The sequence below is a fragment of the Globicephala melas genome, chromosome X (genome assembly GCF_963455315.2).
Source record: "Globicephala melas chromosome X, mGloMel1.2, whole genome shotgun sequence".
In the NCBI taxonomy this organism is placed as follows: domain Eukaryota; kingdom Metazoa; phylum Chordata; class Mammalia; order Artiodactyla; family Delphinidae; genus Globicephala; species Globicephala melas.
In genome coordinates this window covers 84,116,875-84,132,662 of record NC_083335.1, presented here as the reverse complement: position 1 = coordinate 84,132,662, position 15,788 = coordinate 84,116,875, and the positions used below count along the sequence as shown (strand labels likewise).

The 15,788-nt window shown below is 40.8% G+C and overlaps 1 protein-coding gene and 1 pseudogene across 1 annotated transcript in view; one reads left to right on the top strand and one right to left on the bottom strand.

The window, feature by feature from the left end:
- Positions 1-3,301: 3,301 nt before the first annotated feature.
- On the bottom strand, positions 3,302-3,993 carry LOC115847175 (cleavage and polyadenylation specificity factor subunit 1 pseudogene; annotated as a pseudogene).
- Positions 3,994-13,804: 9,811 nt separating this feature from the next.
- CLCN5 (chloride voltage-gated channel 5) overlaps positions 13,805-15,788 on the top strand; it is a 159,441-nt gene continuing 157,457 nt past the window's right edge. The window contains exon 1 of the mRNA XM_030846651.2: positions 13,805-13,917. The gene's annotated coding sequence lies outside the window, so the exon portion shown is untranslated. The remainder of the gene's footprint in view (positions 13,918-15,788) is intronic.

Below are 15,788 nucleotides of genomic sequence, written 5' to 3'. Positions count from 1 at the left end.
TTCTATCAACTGAGATGAGGCATGGTGGGGGTAGAACATATTTTTAAGGAAAAAATCAGGGGTTCAGTGTTGAACATATTAAGTTTGAGACACCTATTAAACATCCAAGTTGAGATTTCAATAAGGCAGTTGTATGATCTGAGATTTAGGGGAGATATTAGGTCTAGAGTAATAAGTTTGAAAGTCATAAGCATATTTTTAAAATTTTATTTTATTGAAGTATAGTTGATTTACAATGTTGTGTTAGTTTCTGGTTACAGCAAAGTTATTCAGTTATATGTATATATAGTAGTTTGCATCTGCTAATCCCAAACTGCCAATCCATCCTCCCCAACCCCCATTCCTCTTGGCAACCACAAGTCTGTTCTCTATATCTGCGAGTCTGTTTCTGTTTTGTAGGTAAATTTATTTGTGCCATATTTTAGATTCCACATACAAGTGATATCATATGGTATTTGTCTTTGTCTTTCTGACTTACTTCACTTAGTATGATAACCTCTAGGTGTATCCATGTTGCTGCAAATGGCATTATTTCATTCTTTTTTATGACTGAGTAGTATTCCATTGTATATATATATATACCACATCTTCATCCATTCATCTGTTGATCGACATTTAAGTGGCTTCCATGTCTTGGCTATTGTAAATAGTGCTTCTATGAACATAGGGGTGCATGTATCATTTTGAATTATAGTTTTGTCCAGATATATGCCCAGGAGTGGGATTGCTGGATCATATGGCAACTTTATTTTTAGTTTCTGAGCAACCTCCATACTGTTTTCCATAGTGGCTGCACCAATCTACATTCCCACCAACAGTGTAGGAGGTTCCCTTTTCTCTACACCCTCTCCAGCATTTGGTATATGTAGGGAAGTCACCAGCATATTAATGGTAATTAAAACCATGAGACTAGATGAACTCACCTAGGGAATGAACATAGAAAAGAGGAATAAGAGACCTTATTAGCCATTAATAAGCAGCGTATTAGCCATTCTGTTCTTGTGCAGTTAGGTTTTTAGATCTAAGTGGTGGACTCTATATTTTTTCCTATTCAGCATGGTATTTTCTACTTTTGTCAACGTTAGTGTCTTTCCCTGTAGTTTCTGTTGGAAATACCACTGAGTCCCTTGTCTCTCCCATCCTCACCTTTTCACAGCTAGGTCTATTAATTTCCTTAGCTGCAGTCAGTCCAGTCCCAGTTGCCCAAATAATTCATACTGGAAGCACAAAGAGTTTCAGAAATATCAAGGTATTCCTCAGTGGGGCTTAGGATCCAGCTGCTGTCTGGCTGGGAATAGAACTCCCGTATCCAGGACTCTATCTCCATTGGTAGGAGTGAAGGGCAGGCCCTGAACACCCACCCTTTTCTCCCTCTAAACACTCACAGACTTGCCACCACAATTTGCCTTAGTATCACCAGAACTAAGCTCTTTATGCCTTTCAACTTTGTTTATGTCAGTCATCACAAAAACCCTGGGACTCCTTGCTCACTATCTGAATATTTCATGTTCTATCCGCATCTCTTAGCCCTGAAATCCTTCCACTTTGTCCTCTAGAATCATGGTTCTGGTTTGCGCAGGACAATTCCAGTTTACACACGGTGTGCCACCATCCTGCCCAGTTTAACACTTGTCATTCTCATAAGTATCCCAGATTGGATGATAAATTATATAGTCATCTTAACTAGTACTCAAAGTCTTCAGCAAAATCCTCTATATTCTTTCCTGGTTTGCTGAATGCTTCCCTCACCTTCTTAATCTGATTGAAATCTAGATCTACCCAAGGACCTTACAGCCCTCTCGAGCAGTGGTTATTTTTATTGCCACAGCTTGAGGTCCCTCACTGCTATTTTCAAGTCATCCTCCCTTTCTCCTCCCTAAAAATCCCCATCTTTGAATTTCTGTCACAGAGTATGTTAAATATATTATACATGCTATATAATATTTTAGTTTCTGTCTCACTGTAACTCTCTGCAGTTAATCCTGTCTTAATTCTTTGTGATTTCAGTATCACAATACCTGATCCTTCTAACACCCTAGCCTCTCAGTCCCTTGAAATCCTCTCTTCCAGTTTTCTCCTCCACCTAATTGCAGTCTCTTGCCTCCATTTTGTCATTACCAATGACTCCTATCCCTCTCCTATATCACTGGAGCTGAACATGGCTGGAGAAAAACACAAAATGACACTCTCGCTTTAAATTCAAGACCACGAACCTCAAGTGGGCACTTAATGTTGCCAGGAAATCACATAATATTATCCCAGTCCATTTACTCTCCCTGTTTCCTAGACAACTATTTCATACCTTCTCCCTTTAAACCTCTAACACCTCCGCACCCGTCCTCACTCTCAGCTCATGACCTTGCTTCCAATTTCACTGAGAAAACAGAGGCAATCAGAAAACAGAGCTCACAAATTTCTACCACTGCATCTACTTACCTACCTAAATCTATGTATATATTCTACCCTTTCTCCTATGACTATGGATGAACTTTCCCTGCTCTTAGCTGAGGCCAACCCCTCCACTCCTCTTTTGGCAATTTTCTCCTCTCTTGCCCCTCAAGCATAATTTTTTTTCCTTCTATAGTGTCTTTCCCATTAGCTTCAACCATGCTGTTATTGCTCCCATTAAAAAATTTTAAACATCTTCTGTTGAGCCACCCTCCCTTGTTCTCTACCCACTTGATTTCTCTGTTCCCCTTTACAGCAAAATTCCTCATTAGAATTGTCTATACTCGATGTCTACAATTCCTCTCTTCCCATTCTTTAAAAAAACTTTTAATTTTGAAATAATTATAGATTCACCAGAAGTTGTGAAAATACTACGGAGGTCCTTTGTAAACTTCACCCAGATTTCCCCCACAGTTACATGTTACAAACTATAGTATAATATCCAGTCCAGGAAATTGACAGTGGTACAAGTGTGTGAATACTTCTATGCCATTTTTATCACATGTGTAGATTTGTGTAGCCACCACTGCAATCAAGATGCAGAACTGTTCCATCACCATGGAGATCTCCTTCATGCTATTCCTTTCTAGTCACTCCCCTCCCTTCACTATTCCTGATCCATGGCAACCACTAATTTATTCTCCATCTCTACAATTTTCTCGTTTTGAAAATCTGAAGTAAATGGAATCCTATAATATGTGACCTTTTGAGATTGCTTTTTTACACTCACCATCCTTGAGATCCATTTAAGTTATTGCATGTATCAATCATTCCCCGCTTACCCATTTCCCCGTGTTTTATACAAAAAGGGGGTAGAAAGCAGTGCATGGGGACGGTGGCAGTGTCCCTGGGTCTAGAAGCGGGTGGTGATGCCATAGGTCTCAATCAGGTCATCCACGACAATGCCAGGCATGGTGCTGATCTTGGCCAGCTCACAGTGCTCCTCGGTTCTGAAGTGAAGACAGCAGTTGAGAAGCTGTGGTGAGGAAGGTCAGCACCACATTCTGTAGGACATAGTCCACACGCTGCATCCACCCGTTGCAGGACTTGTGGCCAGCGCAGGTGTGGCAGCACAGTGGTCAGCCTGTTTTGCAGCTTCAGCAGCTGCTGAAGCCCGATGCCACTATCCAGTGTGACAAACCATGTGAAATGCTTGTTCTCCCACACTACTGACTTTTTGCTGGGCCCCTAGGTGACCCTCCACCTGGGGTCCTCCAGATCATGTTCACTTGGGTGCCCACGTGGACGTCTGCCCACTGCAGCAGGCATATGCCCCCAGAACTCTCCTTGGCTTTCAGCAGGTACAGGTAGACCATGAGCTTGTGGTCTTGGACAGACACGCTGAAGCCCAGCTGAGCATTGTCCACCATGAGGTCCACGTTGTACACTTTGAGGGGTCTTGTCATCCCAGAACCTGAGGCTTAGAGTCTTGCTGTCCTACTGGTAGCATAGCAGTGAGATGCTCTTCGGGACAGCCATGGCCAAGATGAAATGCTTCACAGTGATTACCTGGTGGAAGTACAGTTGGGCGCTAATGGAGACCATGCCCCTCAGCTTGCTGGCCCACAGGCTTCACAGGAAGCTCTTCTGGCTGATGGCTGATACCAGATGGCAGTTTCAGTGACACAGGGTGGTCATAGGCCTCTTCTGTTCCGTCTCATATAGCACCTTGAGCTTGTTCTTGGTTATATGCTAAGTATATATTTAGTTTATTAAGAAAATGCTAAACTGTTTTCCAGAGTGGCTGTACCGTTTTACATCCCCACCAGAAATTTATGAAACATCCAGTTTCTCCACATCCTTGCCAGCATTTAGTATTATCACTGTTTTTTTTTTTTTTTAGCTTAGCAGTTCTAGGAAGTGTCTAGTGATATCTCACCATAGTCCTAATTTGCATTTCCTTAAACGCTAGTGACATTGAGCATCTTTTTAGGTGTTTATTTCCTTCCGTTTATCCTCTTCAGTGAAATGCTTCTTCATGTCTTTTGCTCATTTTCTAGTTGGATTATTTGTTTTATTTTACTGTTCAATTTCAAGTGTTCTTTATATATTCAATTCTTTTAGCCCTTGAAAAATGTTGTGCCATTTCATTCTGGCTTCCATGGTTTCTGATGAGAACCATGCCTTCATTCAAATAGTTCCCCTCCCCCTAAGTAAGGTGTCATTTCTCACTTGGTGCTTTCAAGATTTTTTCTTTGCCTTTAGTTTTCAAAAGTTTGATTATGATGTATCTTGGTGTGGATTTCTTTGCATTTATTCTGTTTGTGATTTGCTCAGCCATTGGATCTGTAGGTTCTTTCCCCAAATTTTGGAAAATTTCAGTCATTGTATTTTCCAGTTCTAAAATTTCCATTTGGCAGTCCCTATCAAAATACTCATGACATTTTGAGAAATCAATCTTGAGAAAAAAGAACAAATCTGGAGGTATAACCCTCCCAGACCTCAGATTATAGTACAAAGCTGCAGTAATCAAAACAGCATGGTACTGGCACAAAACAGACACATAGCTTGATGGAACAGAATAGAGATCCCAGAAATAAAACCACACACCTATGGTCAACTAATCCATGACAAAAGAGGCAAGAATATACAATGGAGAAAAGACAGTCTCTTCAACAAGTGGTCCTGGGAAAACTGGACAGCTACGTGTAAAACAGCAAGAACATGTGCTCACATTATATACAAAAATAAACTCAAAATGGTTTAAAGACCTAAATGTAAGAATGGAAACCATAAAATGCCTAGAAAAAAACATAGGCAGAACATTCTTTGACATAAATCATAGCAATATTTTTTTTTAGATCAGTCTCCTAGGGCAAAAGAAATAAGAGCAAAAATAAATAAATGGGACCTAATTAAACTTAAAAGCTTTTGCACAGCAAAGGAAACCATCAACAAAACAAGAAGACAACATACTGAATGGGAGAAAATATTTGCAAATGATGTGACCGACAAGGGGTTAATATCCAAAATATACGAACAGCTTATACAACTCAATATAAAACAAACAATCCAATAAAAAAAAATGGGCAGAAGACCTGAATAGAAATTTTCCAAAAAAACATACAGATGGCTAACAGGCACATGAAAAATTGCTAATTGTTAGAGAAATGCAAATCAAAACAACAATGAGATGTCACCTCACACCTGTCAGAATGGCTATCACCAAAAAGTCTACAAATAAGAAATGTTGGAGAAGATATGCAGAAAAGGGAACTCTTATATACTGTTGGTGGGAATGTAAATTGTTGTAGCCACTATGGAAAACAGTATGGAGGTTCCTCAAAAAATTAAAACTAGAACTACCATATGATCCAGCAATTCCATTGCTGGGTATATATCCAGGAAAAAATGAAAATACTAATTTGAAAGGATACATGCACCCCAATGTTCATAGCAGCCCTGTTTACAATAGCCAAGACATGGATGCAACCCAAGTGCCCATCAACAGACGATTGGATTAAGAAGATGTGGTGTGCGTGCATGTACTGTAATATTACTCAGCCATAAGAAAGAATGAAATTCTGCCATGTGCAGCAATGTGAATGGACCTAGAGAATATTATGCTTACTGAAATAAGTCAGACAAACACTGTATAATATCACTTATATGTGGAATCTAAAAAAATACAAATGCACGTATATGCGAAACAGGAACTGACTCACAGATGTAGAAAACAAACTTGTGGCTAGTAAAGGGAAGAGGGACGAGGGGAGTGACAAATGAGGGGTATGGGATTAACAGACACAAACTACTATTTATAAAATAGATAAGCAACAAGGGTATACTGTATAGCACGGGGAGTTATAGCCATTAGCTTGTAATAGCCTATAATGAAGTATAATCTGCAAAAATACTGAATCACTATGCTGTATACATGAAACTAATATAATATTGTAAATCAACTATATTTCTATTTAAAAAACTGTACTAAGGATACAATTTCCATTTGGTTCTCCTTTATGTCATCTATTTCTTTGCTGAGACTTTTTCATTCACTTCAAACCTGTTCAGACTGCTCTTTGAAGCACTTTTATGTTGAATGTTTTAAAATCCTTGTCATATAATTCCAACATCTGTGTGACATAGGTCTTGGTATCTGTTGGTTGATTTTTCTTATTTGAGATTTTCCTGTTTCTTGTTATGACAAGTTATTTTCATTTGTATCCTGGACAGTTTTGACATTATGTGATGGGACTCTGGATCTTACTTAAATCGTCTGTTGAGCTGACCTCCTCTGATACCATGTCAGAAAGGGGATGCGGCCTTGTTACTACCAGTTAGAGGTGGAAGACCATATTTCCTACCTTGTTTTCACTGTGAGGCAGGAGAGGCACTTGTTACTATTGGGAAGGAGTAAAAAGAAAGACAAGAAGGGCACAGTTTACTGATCCCATTCTTAGCAGAGAGCAACGTTCTCTTCTCAGAGCCATGTTCTTTACTCCACCAGTAGATGGCGCACATTTCCACGTGATTAGATTACAGAGCGCGTCGTTCAATGGGGCCCTTCTAAACCGAGCCTGATTTTAATAATAACCATTCTTTCTGAACTATGTACCTGGCTATTTACATTCACCATTTAGTTCTTAGCGCAGCGTTGTGGAGAAGCTATCATTATCCCCACTTTAGAGATAAGGAGTCAGGCTCAGAGGTAAAATCTCTTGCTCAAGCCTGGATTCCAAACTACCTCTCTGATTCCAGAATCTCTGTTCTTTCCATCACACCATCACGCCAAGCGGTCTTTTGGAAAGCCTAAGGCAAGTTTTTCTAATTGGTGGAATTCTTTGGGAGGCTCTCTTTGACTGGAGGGCTTTCTTAGTGCAGCTGCCGCAAAATGCAATAGGAGTCAGAGACTAATTTGGGCTGTTTCAGACCAGGCAAATCACTTAATCTGCATGCCTCATCTTCCTCATCTGTCAAATGGGAATGATAAAATCTGCTCTACTTAATTCCGAAGGTGGTGTTATGGTAGAAGCGGGAGAGAGATGTGAAAACACTCTGCAAAATAGGAAACACTAGAAGTATGATGTATTCAACAGTTTATTGCTGGTCCATGACAAGAAATTGAGATTAAATGTTTCAAAACCTTAACAGAAAATTGACAGAGTAATTTTATGTCTGTTGAATACAATCAGAAAAGAATTGGGCTTGTATTTCTCTTTTGTTTTGATTTCATTTTTCTAGTCATTCATTTTTATTGTGTTATATAAAATTATTGGTACACAATGGATTTGGGGGAAAAGGGTCCTTCACCATAAATGGTTTGAGAAGCTCTGCTGATGAATATAAAGGAAGTATAGGACATGGACCGTGTCCTCAAGGAGCTCTCACGGTAGTAGGTGAAAAGGCATCACAGTGGTTCTGAGAAAACACCACCACTACTCTGTGGGCTTGCACTGCTGCATGGAAAAGAAGGCAATACAGACCTGGATGGAATACAGAGTAGAGACCTGCACATCCTCAAAACCACTCTCTAAATGAACTCTCTTATTTGCGCCCTTAGAGCTTAGCAGCTCTAATCTAAATAGAATTGGACTTCTCTCAAATAGAGGGCAACCTGATATGGGATTTATACAAAGTAAAATTTCTCATGAAAACCATCTGTCAAAAATTCTGCTGGGCCCAATTAGAGAACTATAAAGACTGAGTTTTTGCACAACATAGACTTTCTAGTATATGCTCACAGGCTAACAGGATCTTTCTTTAGCTGACACTAAGGCAGGAAGCTGACCAACTCTCTCTTCAATCTAAATATCATCCTTGACAGGCTATTCAAAAATTTTTCTATATTACTTTTTAAGATACATAATTGAATAGGTAATACACTTCCATGGCACAAAATTGAGAAAGTACACAGCTCCACACCTTCCTTTTTTTCATAGAATTTTACATATAAGCACATAAAGAGCATATATAAAATAGAAACTGAATCACTGTGCTATACAGCTATACACCTGAAACTAACACAACATTGTGAACCAACTATACTTCAATAAAAAAGTTAAAAATTACATTAGTTATTTGATCAATCCTCTTCTGATGGAGATCTTGTTGTTTTTTATTTTTATTACTACAAACAATTGCACACAATAGTTTACACCTATGCAAACATAACTGAAGGAGAGATTCTTAGAAATGGAATTTTTGGATCAAAGCCTCATGTATTTAAAATTTTTATTGCTATTTCAAAGTTGCCCTCAATTGACTAATTGCACTCCCACCAGCAATTTGAGAGGACTCCTCCCACCTCCAGCTTTGTCAACACAGTATATTACCAACATTTTTATGCTTTACTGAGGGTAACTCACTGTGGTTTTCATTAGTGTTTCTCCAATCATGAGGTTAGCTACCATTATGTCCTAGAAACCATTTGTTAATTTTGATACTCAGCTCTCTAGGTACAAGGTGATTGGTTTTCTTGCTTTTTATTTTTTAATTTATTTATTTTTGGCTGCGTTGGGTCTTCGTTGCTGCACACAGGCTTTCTCTAGTTGCAATGAGTGGGGGCTACTCTTCGTTGTGGTGTGCGGGCTTCTCATTGTGGTGGCTTCTCGTGTTGCAGAGCATGGGCTCTAGGCGTGTGGGCTTCCGTAGTTGTGGTGCATGGGCTTAGTTGCTCCGTGGCATGTGGGATCTTCCTGGACCAGGGCTCAAACCCGTGTCCCCTGCATTGGCAGACGGATTCTTAACCACTGCACCACCAGGGAAGTCCAGTACAAGGTGACTGCAAATGATCTTAGATCACTCTATTTTCAGACTTAACCTACTGTATTGATAGATTCCCTGAGCTACAGAACTTTGTTCATTTCCTTTTATTCTGCCCCATTTTTTTAGAACTATTCCAGGCATCCCTTGGGCACCCCAGATATTTTATTTTATTTATGCATGGTATTTTATTTTCTTTTTTAATTGAAGTATAGTTGATTTACAATGTTGTGTTACTTTCTGGAGTACAGCAAAGTGATTCAGTTATACATACATACATATATTTCATATTCTTTTCTATTATAGGTTATTACAAGATATTGAATATAGTTCCCTGTGCTATGCAGTAGGACCTTGTTTATCTATTTTATATATAGTAGCCTGTACCACTTATTTTATTTTAAAACTAGTATCCCTAGGGGCTAACACGTGCCTGGCACAATAGTAAAGACTCAAACAAAATGTGGAACAAATAAAGAACAATACCAGAAACATTCACTTACTACTTTACATGGCTATGTACTCATGTAACTATTTCACTCTGGATTTGCAATGACAATTTCAAAATTAAAGATAAAGCTGCTTTATTATTTACAATAGCCAAAACATGGAAGCAACCTAAATGTCCATCAACAGATGAATGGATAAAGAGGATGTGGTATGGAATACCACACACAATGGACTATTACTCAGCCATAAAAAAGAATAAAATAATGCCATTTGCAGCAACATGGATGGACCTAGAGATTATCATATTAAGTGAAGTAAGTCAGGCAGAGAAAGACAAATATTATATGATACCACTTATATGTGGACTCTAAAAAAAGATACACATGAACTTATTTACAAAACAGAAAAAAGACTCACAGACATAGATAACAAACTTATGGTTAACAAAGGGGAAACGGGGGGAGATAAATTAGGAGTTTGCGATTAACATATATACACTACTATATATAAAATAAACAACAAGGATCTACTGTATAGCACAGGGAACTATATCCAACATCTTGTAATAATCCCTAATGGAAAAGAATCTGAAACATTATATATATATATATATATATATATGTATCTGAATCACTTTGCTGTTCACCTGAAACTAACACAACATTGTAAATTAACTGTACCTCAATTTTAAAAAATGGTTAAAAAAAGATAAAGCTGCTTTAGATATGACAGCTTAGGTGCCACTGTGACCTATTGCTCTAAAGGTTTTTCTTTTGCAAAATTAACTCTAAAATGCTACATTTTATTATACAGAGAAATCCACTGTTTTATTGTATCTTTATAATTAACTTTTAAGATCACATTGTGTTTACTCTTTACTTTGTAAGACCTGAAATGGCTCTTGACCGAAAGTCTGCTGACCACTGTGGGGGGTTGGGCGGGAACATTTTTTCAAGTTTTTCCAAGGATGGGGGAGGAGAACAGAGGGTCTCATTTATGTTGATCTATCTACACTCTTTTGGCCAGATCCACTTGTGACCGTGTACACACACTTGTGGGGCACCTGGCTAAGGTTCTCATGGGGAAGAGAACAGAGTTAACAGAATCCATACCTCCTGATTAAATTATTAACTTTGCCTCATTAGCACCACACTCTAACCATTTCACTTGGGAAGGTATTGTTGTATAGGCATTTATTACTCACCACATAAATAACTCCTGCAAAACTTGTGGATCCAAAGGAGGCTTATTAATCATCATCACCATTAATAGTAATACTAGCTCACATTTATTGAGCACTTAACATTTTCCAACTATTTAAAATCTATTAATACATTTTATCCTATTATTCATGTTACAGATAAGAAACCTGAAGGAGAGTGAAACTTGAACGACGTGACACAGCTAATAAGTGTCTGAGTCTGGTTGGTTCTGAGCCCAGGCAGTCTGGCTCCAGAGTCGATTCACGTAACTGGTTTTGTTTTGCAATTCGCAAAAGATAGAATGTTCTTTTATGAAGTGTACTCCTAAAACAGGAGCCCTCCGAGCTGTCAGCGGTCAGTGGCGACACCACGTGGTCATCTGGTTGTACTGCAGCCCTCATACTCTCCATAAATCACTCCTGCCCAAGCTCTCCCAAATAAACCCGTATTCCACGTAAAGCCAATATTTGCTCGCTCTACAGTGGTGGCTTCCAACCAGATTGCCATCCTGCAACCATCTTTTTCTTGTCTCATAGGGAAAGGCATCTTTTCCAAGCTTAGCTTGTATTTTGCATCTCATTTCTATTTCATGTATTTTACTCCACTATTTATCCCCTCCTTTTCTTGCCTCTTCAATTTCTGTTTCACTAGTGTCTCTTCCTGCTCAACCTACAGGTAAGCTCTGGTTTCTCCTATCCTGCAACGACAAAAGCCAAGCAACCAACCAACCTCTCCTTGAACAATTACTCCAAATTCACCTTCTTAAAGAAGAGTGACAGATATTAACTAGACTTATTGTGGTAATGATAGCGAGTCAGCACACCTGAAACTAATATAATGTTATATGTCAATTATACCTCAACTACAAAAAAAGAAGTGTCTCAATAAAGGGATTACCTTGCTCAAAAACCTTCTTTTTCAATCACTTTCTGAATTAAGTACAAATCTCAGTCCAACATTCAGGATTCTCCAAAATTGGGCCTGAATTTACCTTCTGGTTACATCGCCTACAACTTCCATACACTTCTTTACCCTAAGCTTCAACCATGGAGGACTACTCACAGGTCCTCATATGTGATTTCTTGCCTGCATACCTTTGTACAAGGTGTTACCTCTGCTTGCATTTACCATCATCAGAGGACTCAGCACAACCTGCCCTGATTCCTTCTAGTCGCTTGTGGCTATCCCCCACCCATGCACCCACCCACCTATATACTGCCAGTGCCTGAAAGCAGAGAATAAATGTTCTCAGGTGAGAAAGTAAAAATTAGCTTGGACTGAGAAAGCAAAAACCTGGCCTTTCATCAGGCTGGAATAACAGACACAAACAAAACCAGCTGTAAATTTAATGGGGAACAATATTTCTCCCAGAGACATGCTGCAGCTGTAAGAGGATAACAGTCGCCTTATCTGAGTGACCACCATGTTTTTTACTCACTGAGAAACTTTGTTTTCTACAATCATAGACTATCAGGAACTTTGCTGCTTGAAATCATATCAGTGAGAATAAAACATTCCACATCTGTCTGGAGTACATACGTTTCTTGGATCCAGAGAAGCAGCCTCAATTTCCAATCCAGGTGCAGAGCTTCAGATAAGGGGTATCTGGACACAACATTCCACATCTATCTTTACTTTGTGGTTCCCAAGGAAACAGGACTCTGGGTTCACTTCGAAGTCCAGACCTGATGTTGACCCCCTCACACAGCCCTGCTTTGAGCTTACTAAAACAATGCTTCGTTTAAAATTCACTTAAACTCCACCCTTCCCCCCCAACACCATAATGACTTTTTTTTTGTTTGGTAAGATGTCCCATGGTTTCTCTGGTGTGCCGTCTCCCTTGTTGCAATAGGTCCAAAAGCCGGACTTTTTTGATTATAGATTTGTCCTTGGTGGCCTAGTGCTGACTGGTCTAGGATACAGGTTTTGTATCCCACACCACTTAGCTTGCCCAAAGCAGGCGTTCAAAATTGTTCACTACAGTGGACTCTGAATTAGCGTACTGGGGTTCTACTTAGATTACCTGGATTGATTATATAAATTCTAGTCTCAGTTCTGCCAGTAAATAATTAGCTGGATCATGTTAAGTAGGTCAACAAACCCCAAGGGCCTGTTTTCTCTTTTGTAAAATGAGGGGCTGTTTCTTCCAAACCTAGGCCAAAGGGCTTTGGAGTCAGGTAGACCTAGGTTGGAATCCCAGTTCTACCCCTTACCAGTCCTGTAATTTTTGCTTTCCTGAGCCTCTGTTTTGTAATTATTAAAATGGAGACAATACCAAAAACCGCAGTGTAGATTTTCCAGTGTTACTATGAGGATCGAGTTGGCTGTTACAAGCATCACTATATTTGATCACTATTCATACTACCACTATTATGTGAGCTCGGACAACCTTTCTGTGCCTCTGTTTTCTTATGAATAAAAGTGGAGAAATAATAGTACGTACCCCAGTGGGGTTATTGTGCACGTTAAATGAGATGAAAAAAGTAAAGGGCTTAGAACAGTGCCCGGCATATAATTAGAGGCTCAAAATACGTGAGCTAATGTAATTAGTATTAGATTTCTACCACTAACTATTCTGTGGGCCAGAAGCTCAGGATAAACAGTTTCGTTTTAAGAACAAAACCAAAAAAACATACCGTAGGCTCGAAAGAGTGAAACATAAAGGAGCATTTCTTTTTCAAAAGCAATTGACACGCCCAGCACTGGGTTAGGACCCGCCCAGTCCTCATTAAATATGGCAGCGAGCAGGGCCGACCTATTGCGGCTGCGCGCGCGGAAACTCCTCTGAGCACCGCCTTGTCCGCGGATCTCCCCGCCCTGCTGCCTCCTGGGCGGGCATCACCTCCTCCGCGCTTCGGCAGAGGTGTGGGGAGAGGGCTGGACGGGGCGCGCACGCGCAGGCAGCGGCCGTGCTTGGCAGATCCTTGCGAGGCGTCTGTCACATGAGCCGCGCGCCCGCTCCGTTCCCCCTCCTCCCGGCTGGGCTGTGAATGAAGCTCTGCAGGCTACGTGGGGCGCTAGCTCAACTTAGTGTCCCGGACGCCAGAGCCGACTGAGCGCTCGGCCCGCCGGCGGCGGGCACGGGCTCTGCCGCTCCGGACCTCGGCGACAGGTAAAGACGAATGGGCTGTTCCTACCCCAGCAGGTCCTTGGCGGGCCGCTGGCCCCCGGCCCACCTCCGGAGCACTCCCTTGGGCTCAGCGACACAGGGGAAGCGCTCCCCCGCTGGCTCCGTACCCGGGAGATGGGGGTTCCCCGTGCCCGGCCGCTGCTGCTTGGCACTCGGAGGAGTTAGACCGGCCAGTTCTAGCCAGTGCAGGGCGGCATCTTCCAGGGAGCCCAGCCCTATTCTCTGAGCCAGGGTCCCTGCGCTGTCCCAGCGAAGTTTCCTAGCGGAGCCGCGCCAAGCCCGCCCCGCTTTTGAATGGGGGAGGTTAGCTGCAGGCGTCCCCTTTCCAGGACTGGGGCAGGGTGGCTTTGGCTGGTAAAGCCCTGTCGAGGCCCCGTTCTTATCCATCCTGCTCTGGACTGGCAGGTTCGTGTGGGTCGTAGCGAAGCCGAGTCCACACTCTCGGAAAAGTAGTTGCTCCGTTTTCCTTTTCCCACTTAACGCGGGGAGCTGGTTCTCTCTAGACTTTACAGGCTTGCGCTTGAGCGCCTTCACCCACCCCAAGGGCAAAACTTTACCTTCACATTGATGCGCGTGTACTTTATTAATATTTCAGAGCAAATCAGTTTCCAGGAGTGCCAAGTGAAGTTGTACGTGTGCCCGTGTGATAACGTCAGTGTAAGCTACCCCGAATAAGTGAGGGAAATCCAGAAGTGTGGAGTACAAAAAGCCAGTAAGAATCTGCTTTATGAACGCTTCATACATTTATTAGCAACTACCCGGGTTTGACTACGGAGATGTTAAATTCTCCTGGTCCCCCGAGGCGCGGAGCAGTACTATTTAACTGCGCGCTAAATAAGAGGGAAAAAAAGGCAAACCAAAGCAAACTGTCCTGGGTGCCAGATAAGTCATCAGAGCGCTTTTTCCTGGTGAATTCATCCTGGGACTTTGTGAGTTCCTAGTTTTCTTGGACTTCACAAGCCTTTCCTTATCCAAAGCGTTGTCTTTTCTCTATCGGCTTTTTGGGATTAGTGTACACATTCACACTTTAGTCCTTTAAAAAAAGGTATTTAAAAAAGGCCAAAATGATGGCTCTCAAGTTCGTATTAGTCTTCAGTATGTATACGTTAGCGTTTTCACTTAAGGGGTGGAGGTGTTGCTTGTATGAAAGCTATGGAAATAGCAATCTGCTTTGAAGTTCCCCAGGTCAAAAAGGTGAGGACTTTTTCTTAGAAAAAGCAGATTGGCTTGTATGCTACAAAAGGAAGACTTAATGAAGAACTTGTTTAAATGGACAAGAAAAGCATTTAATATATTCACCTTCTGAATCAAACGAAGTAGTCAGACCTTTCATTTTTTTCTCCCATTCCTAGCGCCTTTCATATCCTTCCAAGTAGTACTGTCCTAAGACTGAATTTGACATTTTAAAAATAGGAATTATCTGAATTAATTTGGTTTTACTTAAATTAGTATTCTTTTTTTTTACATTTTTCTTTTCCTTTGGTTCTTTTCTTTCCTGATTTTAAAAGCAGTCTATGCTCTCTACAGGACATTGGCAAAATGTGGGAAAGTATAGTGAAGCGGAGAGGAAGCACCACGACCTCGAGGGCATCGCTCTTCAGTTTTTATTATGCCTTCTTTTCTTTTCCTATACGAGATCTGTTTTAAAACTTTTAGTCACAAAATTTCCTCTCCTTTCTACAAATTTTTTGTTGCAGAGTTGGGTGTTTTGGGGAGGTTGGGGAGGGCATCGGATATTATGCTGTTCTTCATTCCCCCAAAGTGTGGAACTTTGAGATAGGAGAGACACTTAATGGTTATCTCATCCAACCACCCATCCTTTGAGATTCTGAAACCCACTTACTGAAGATCCA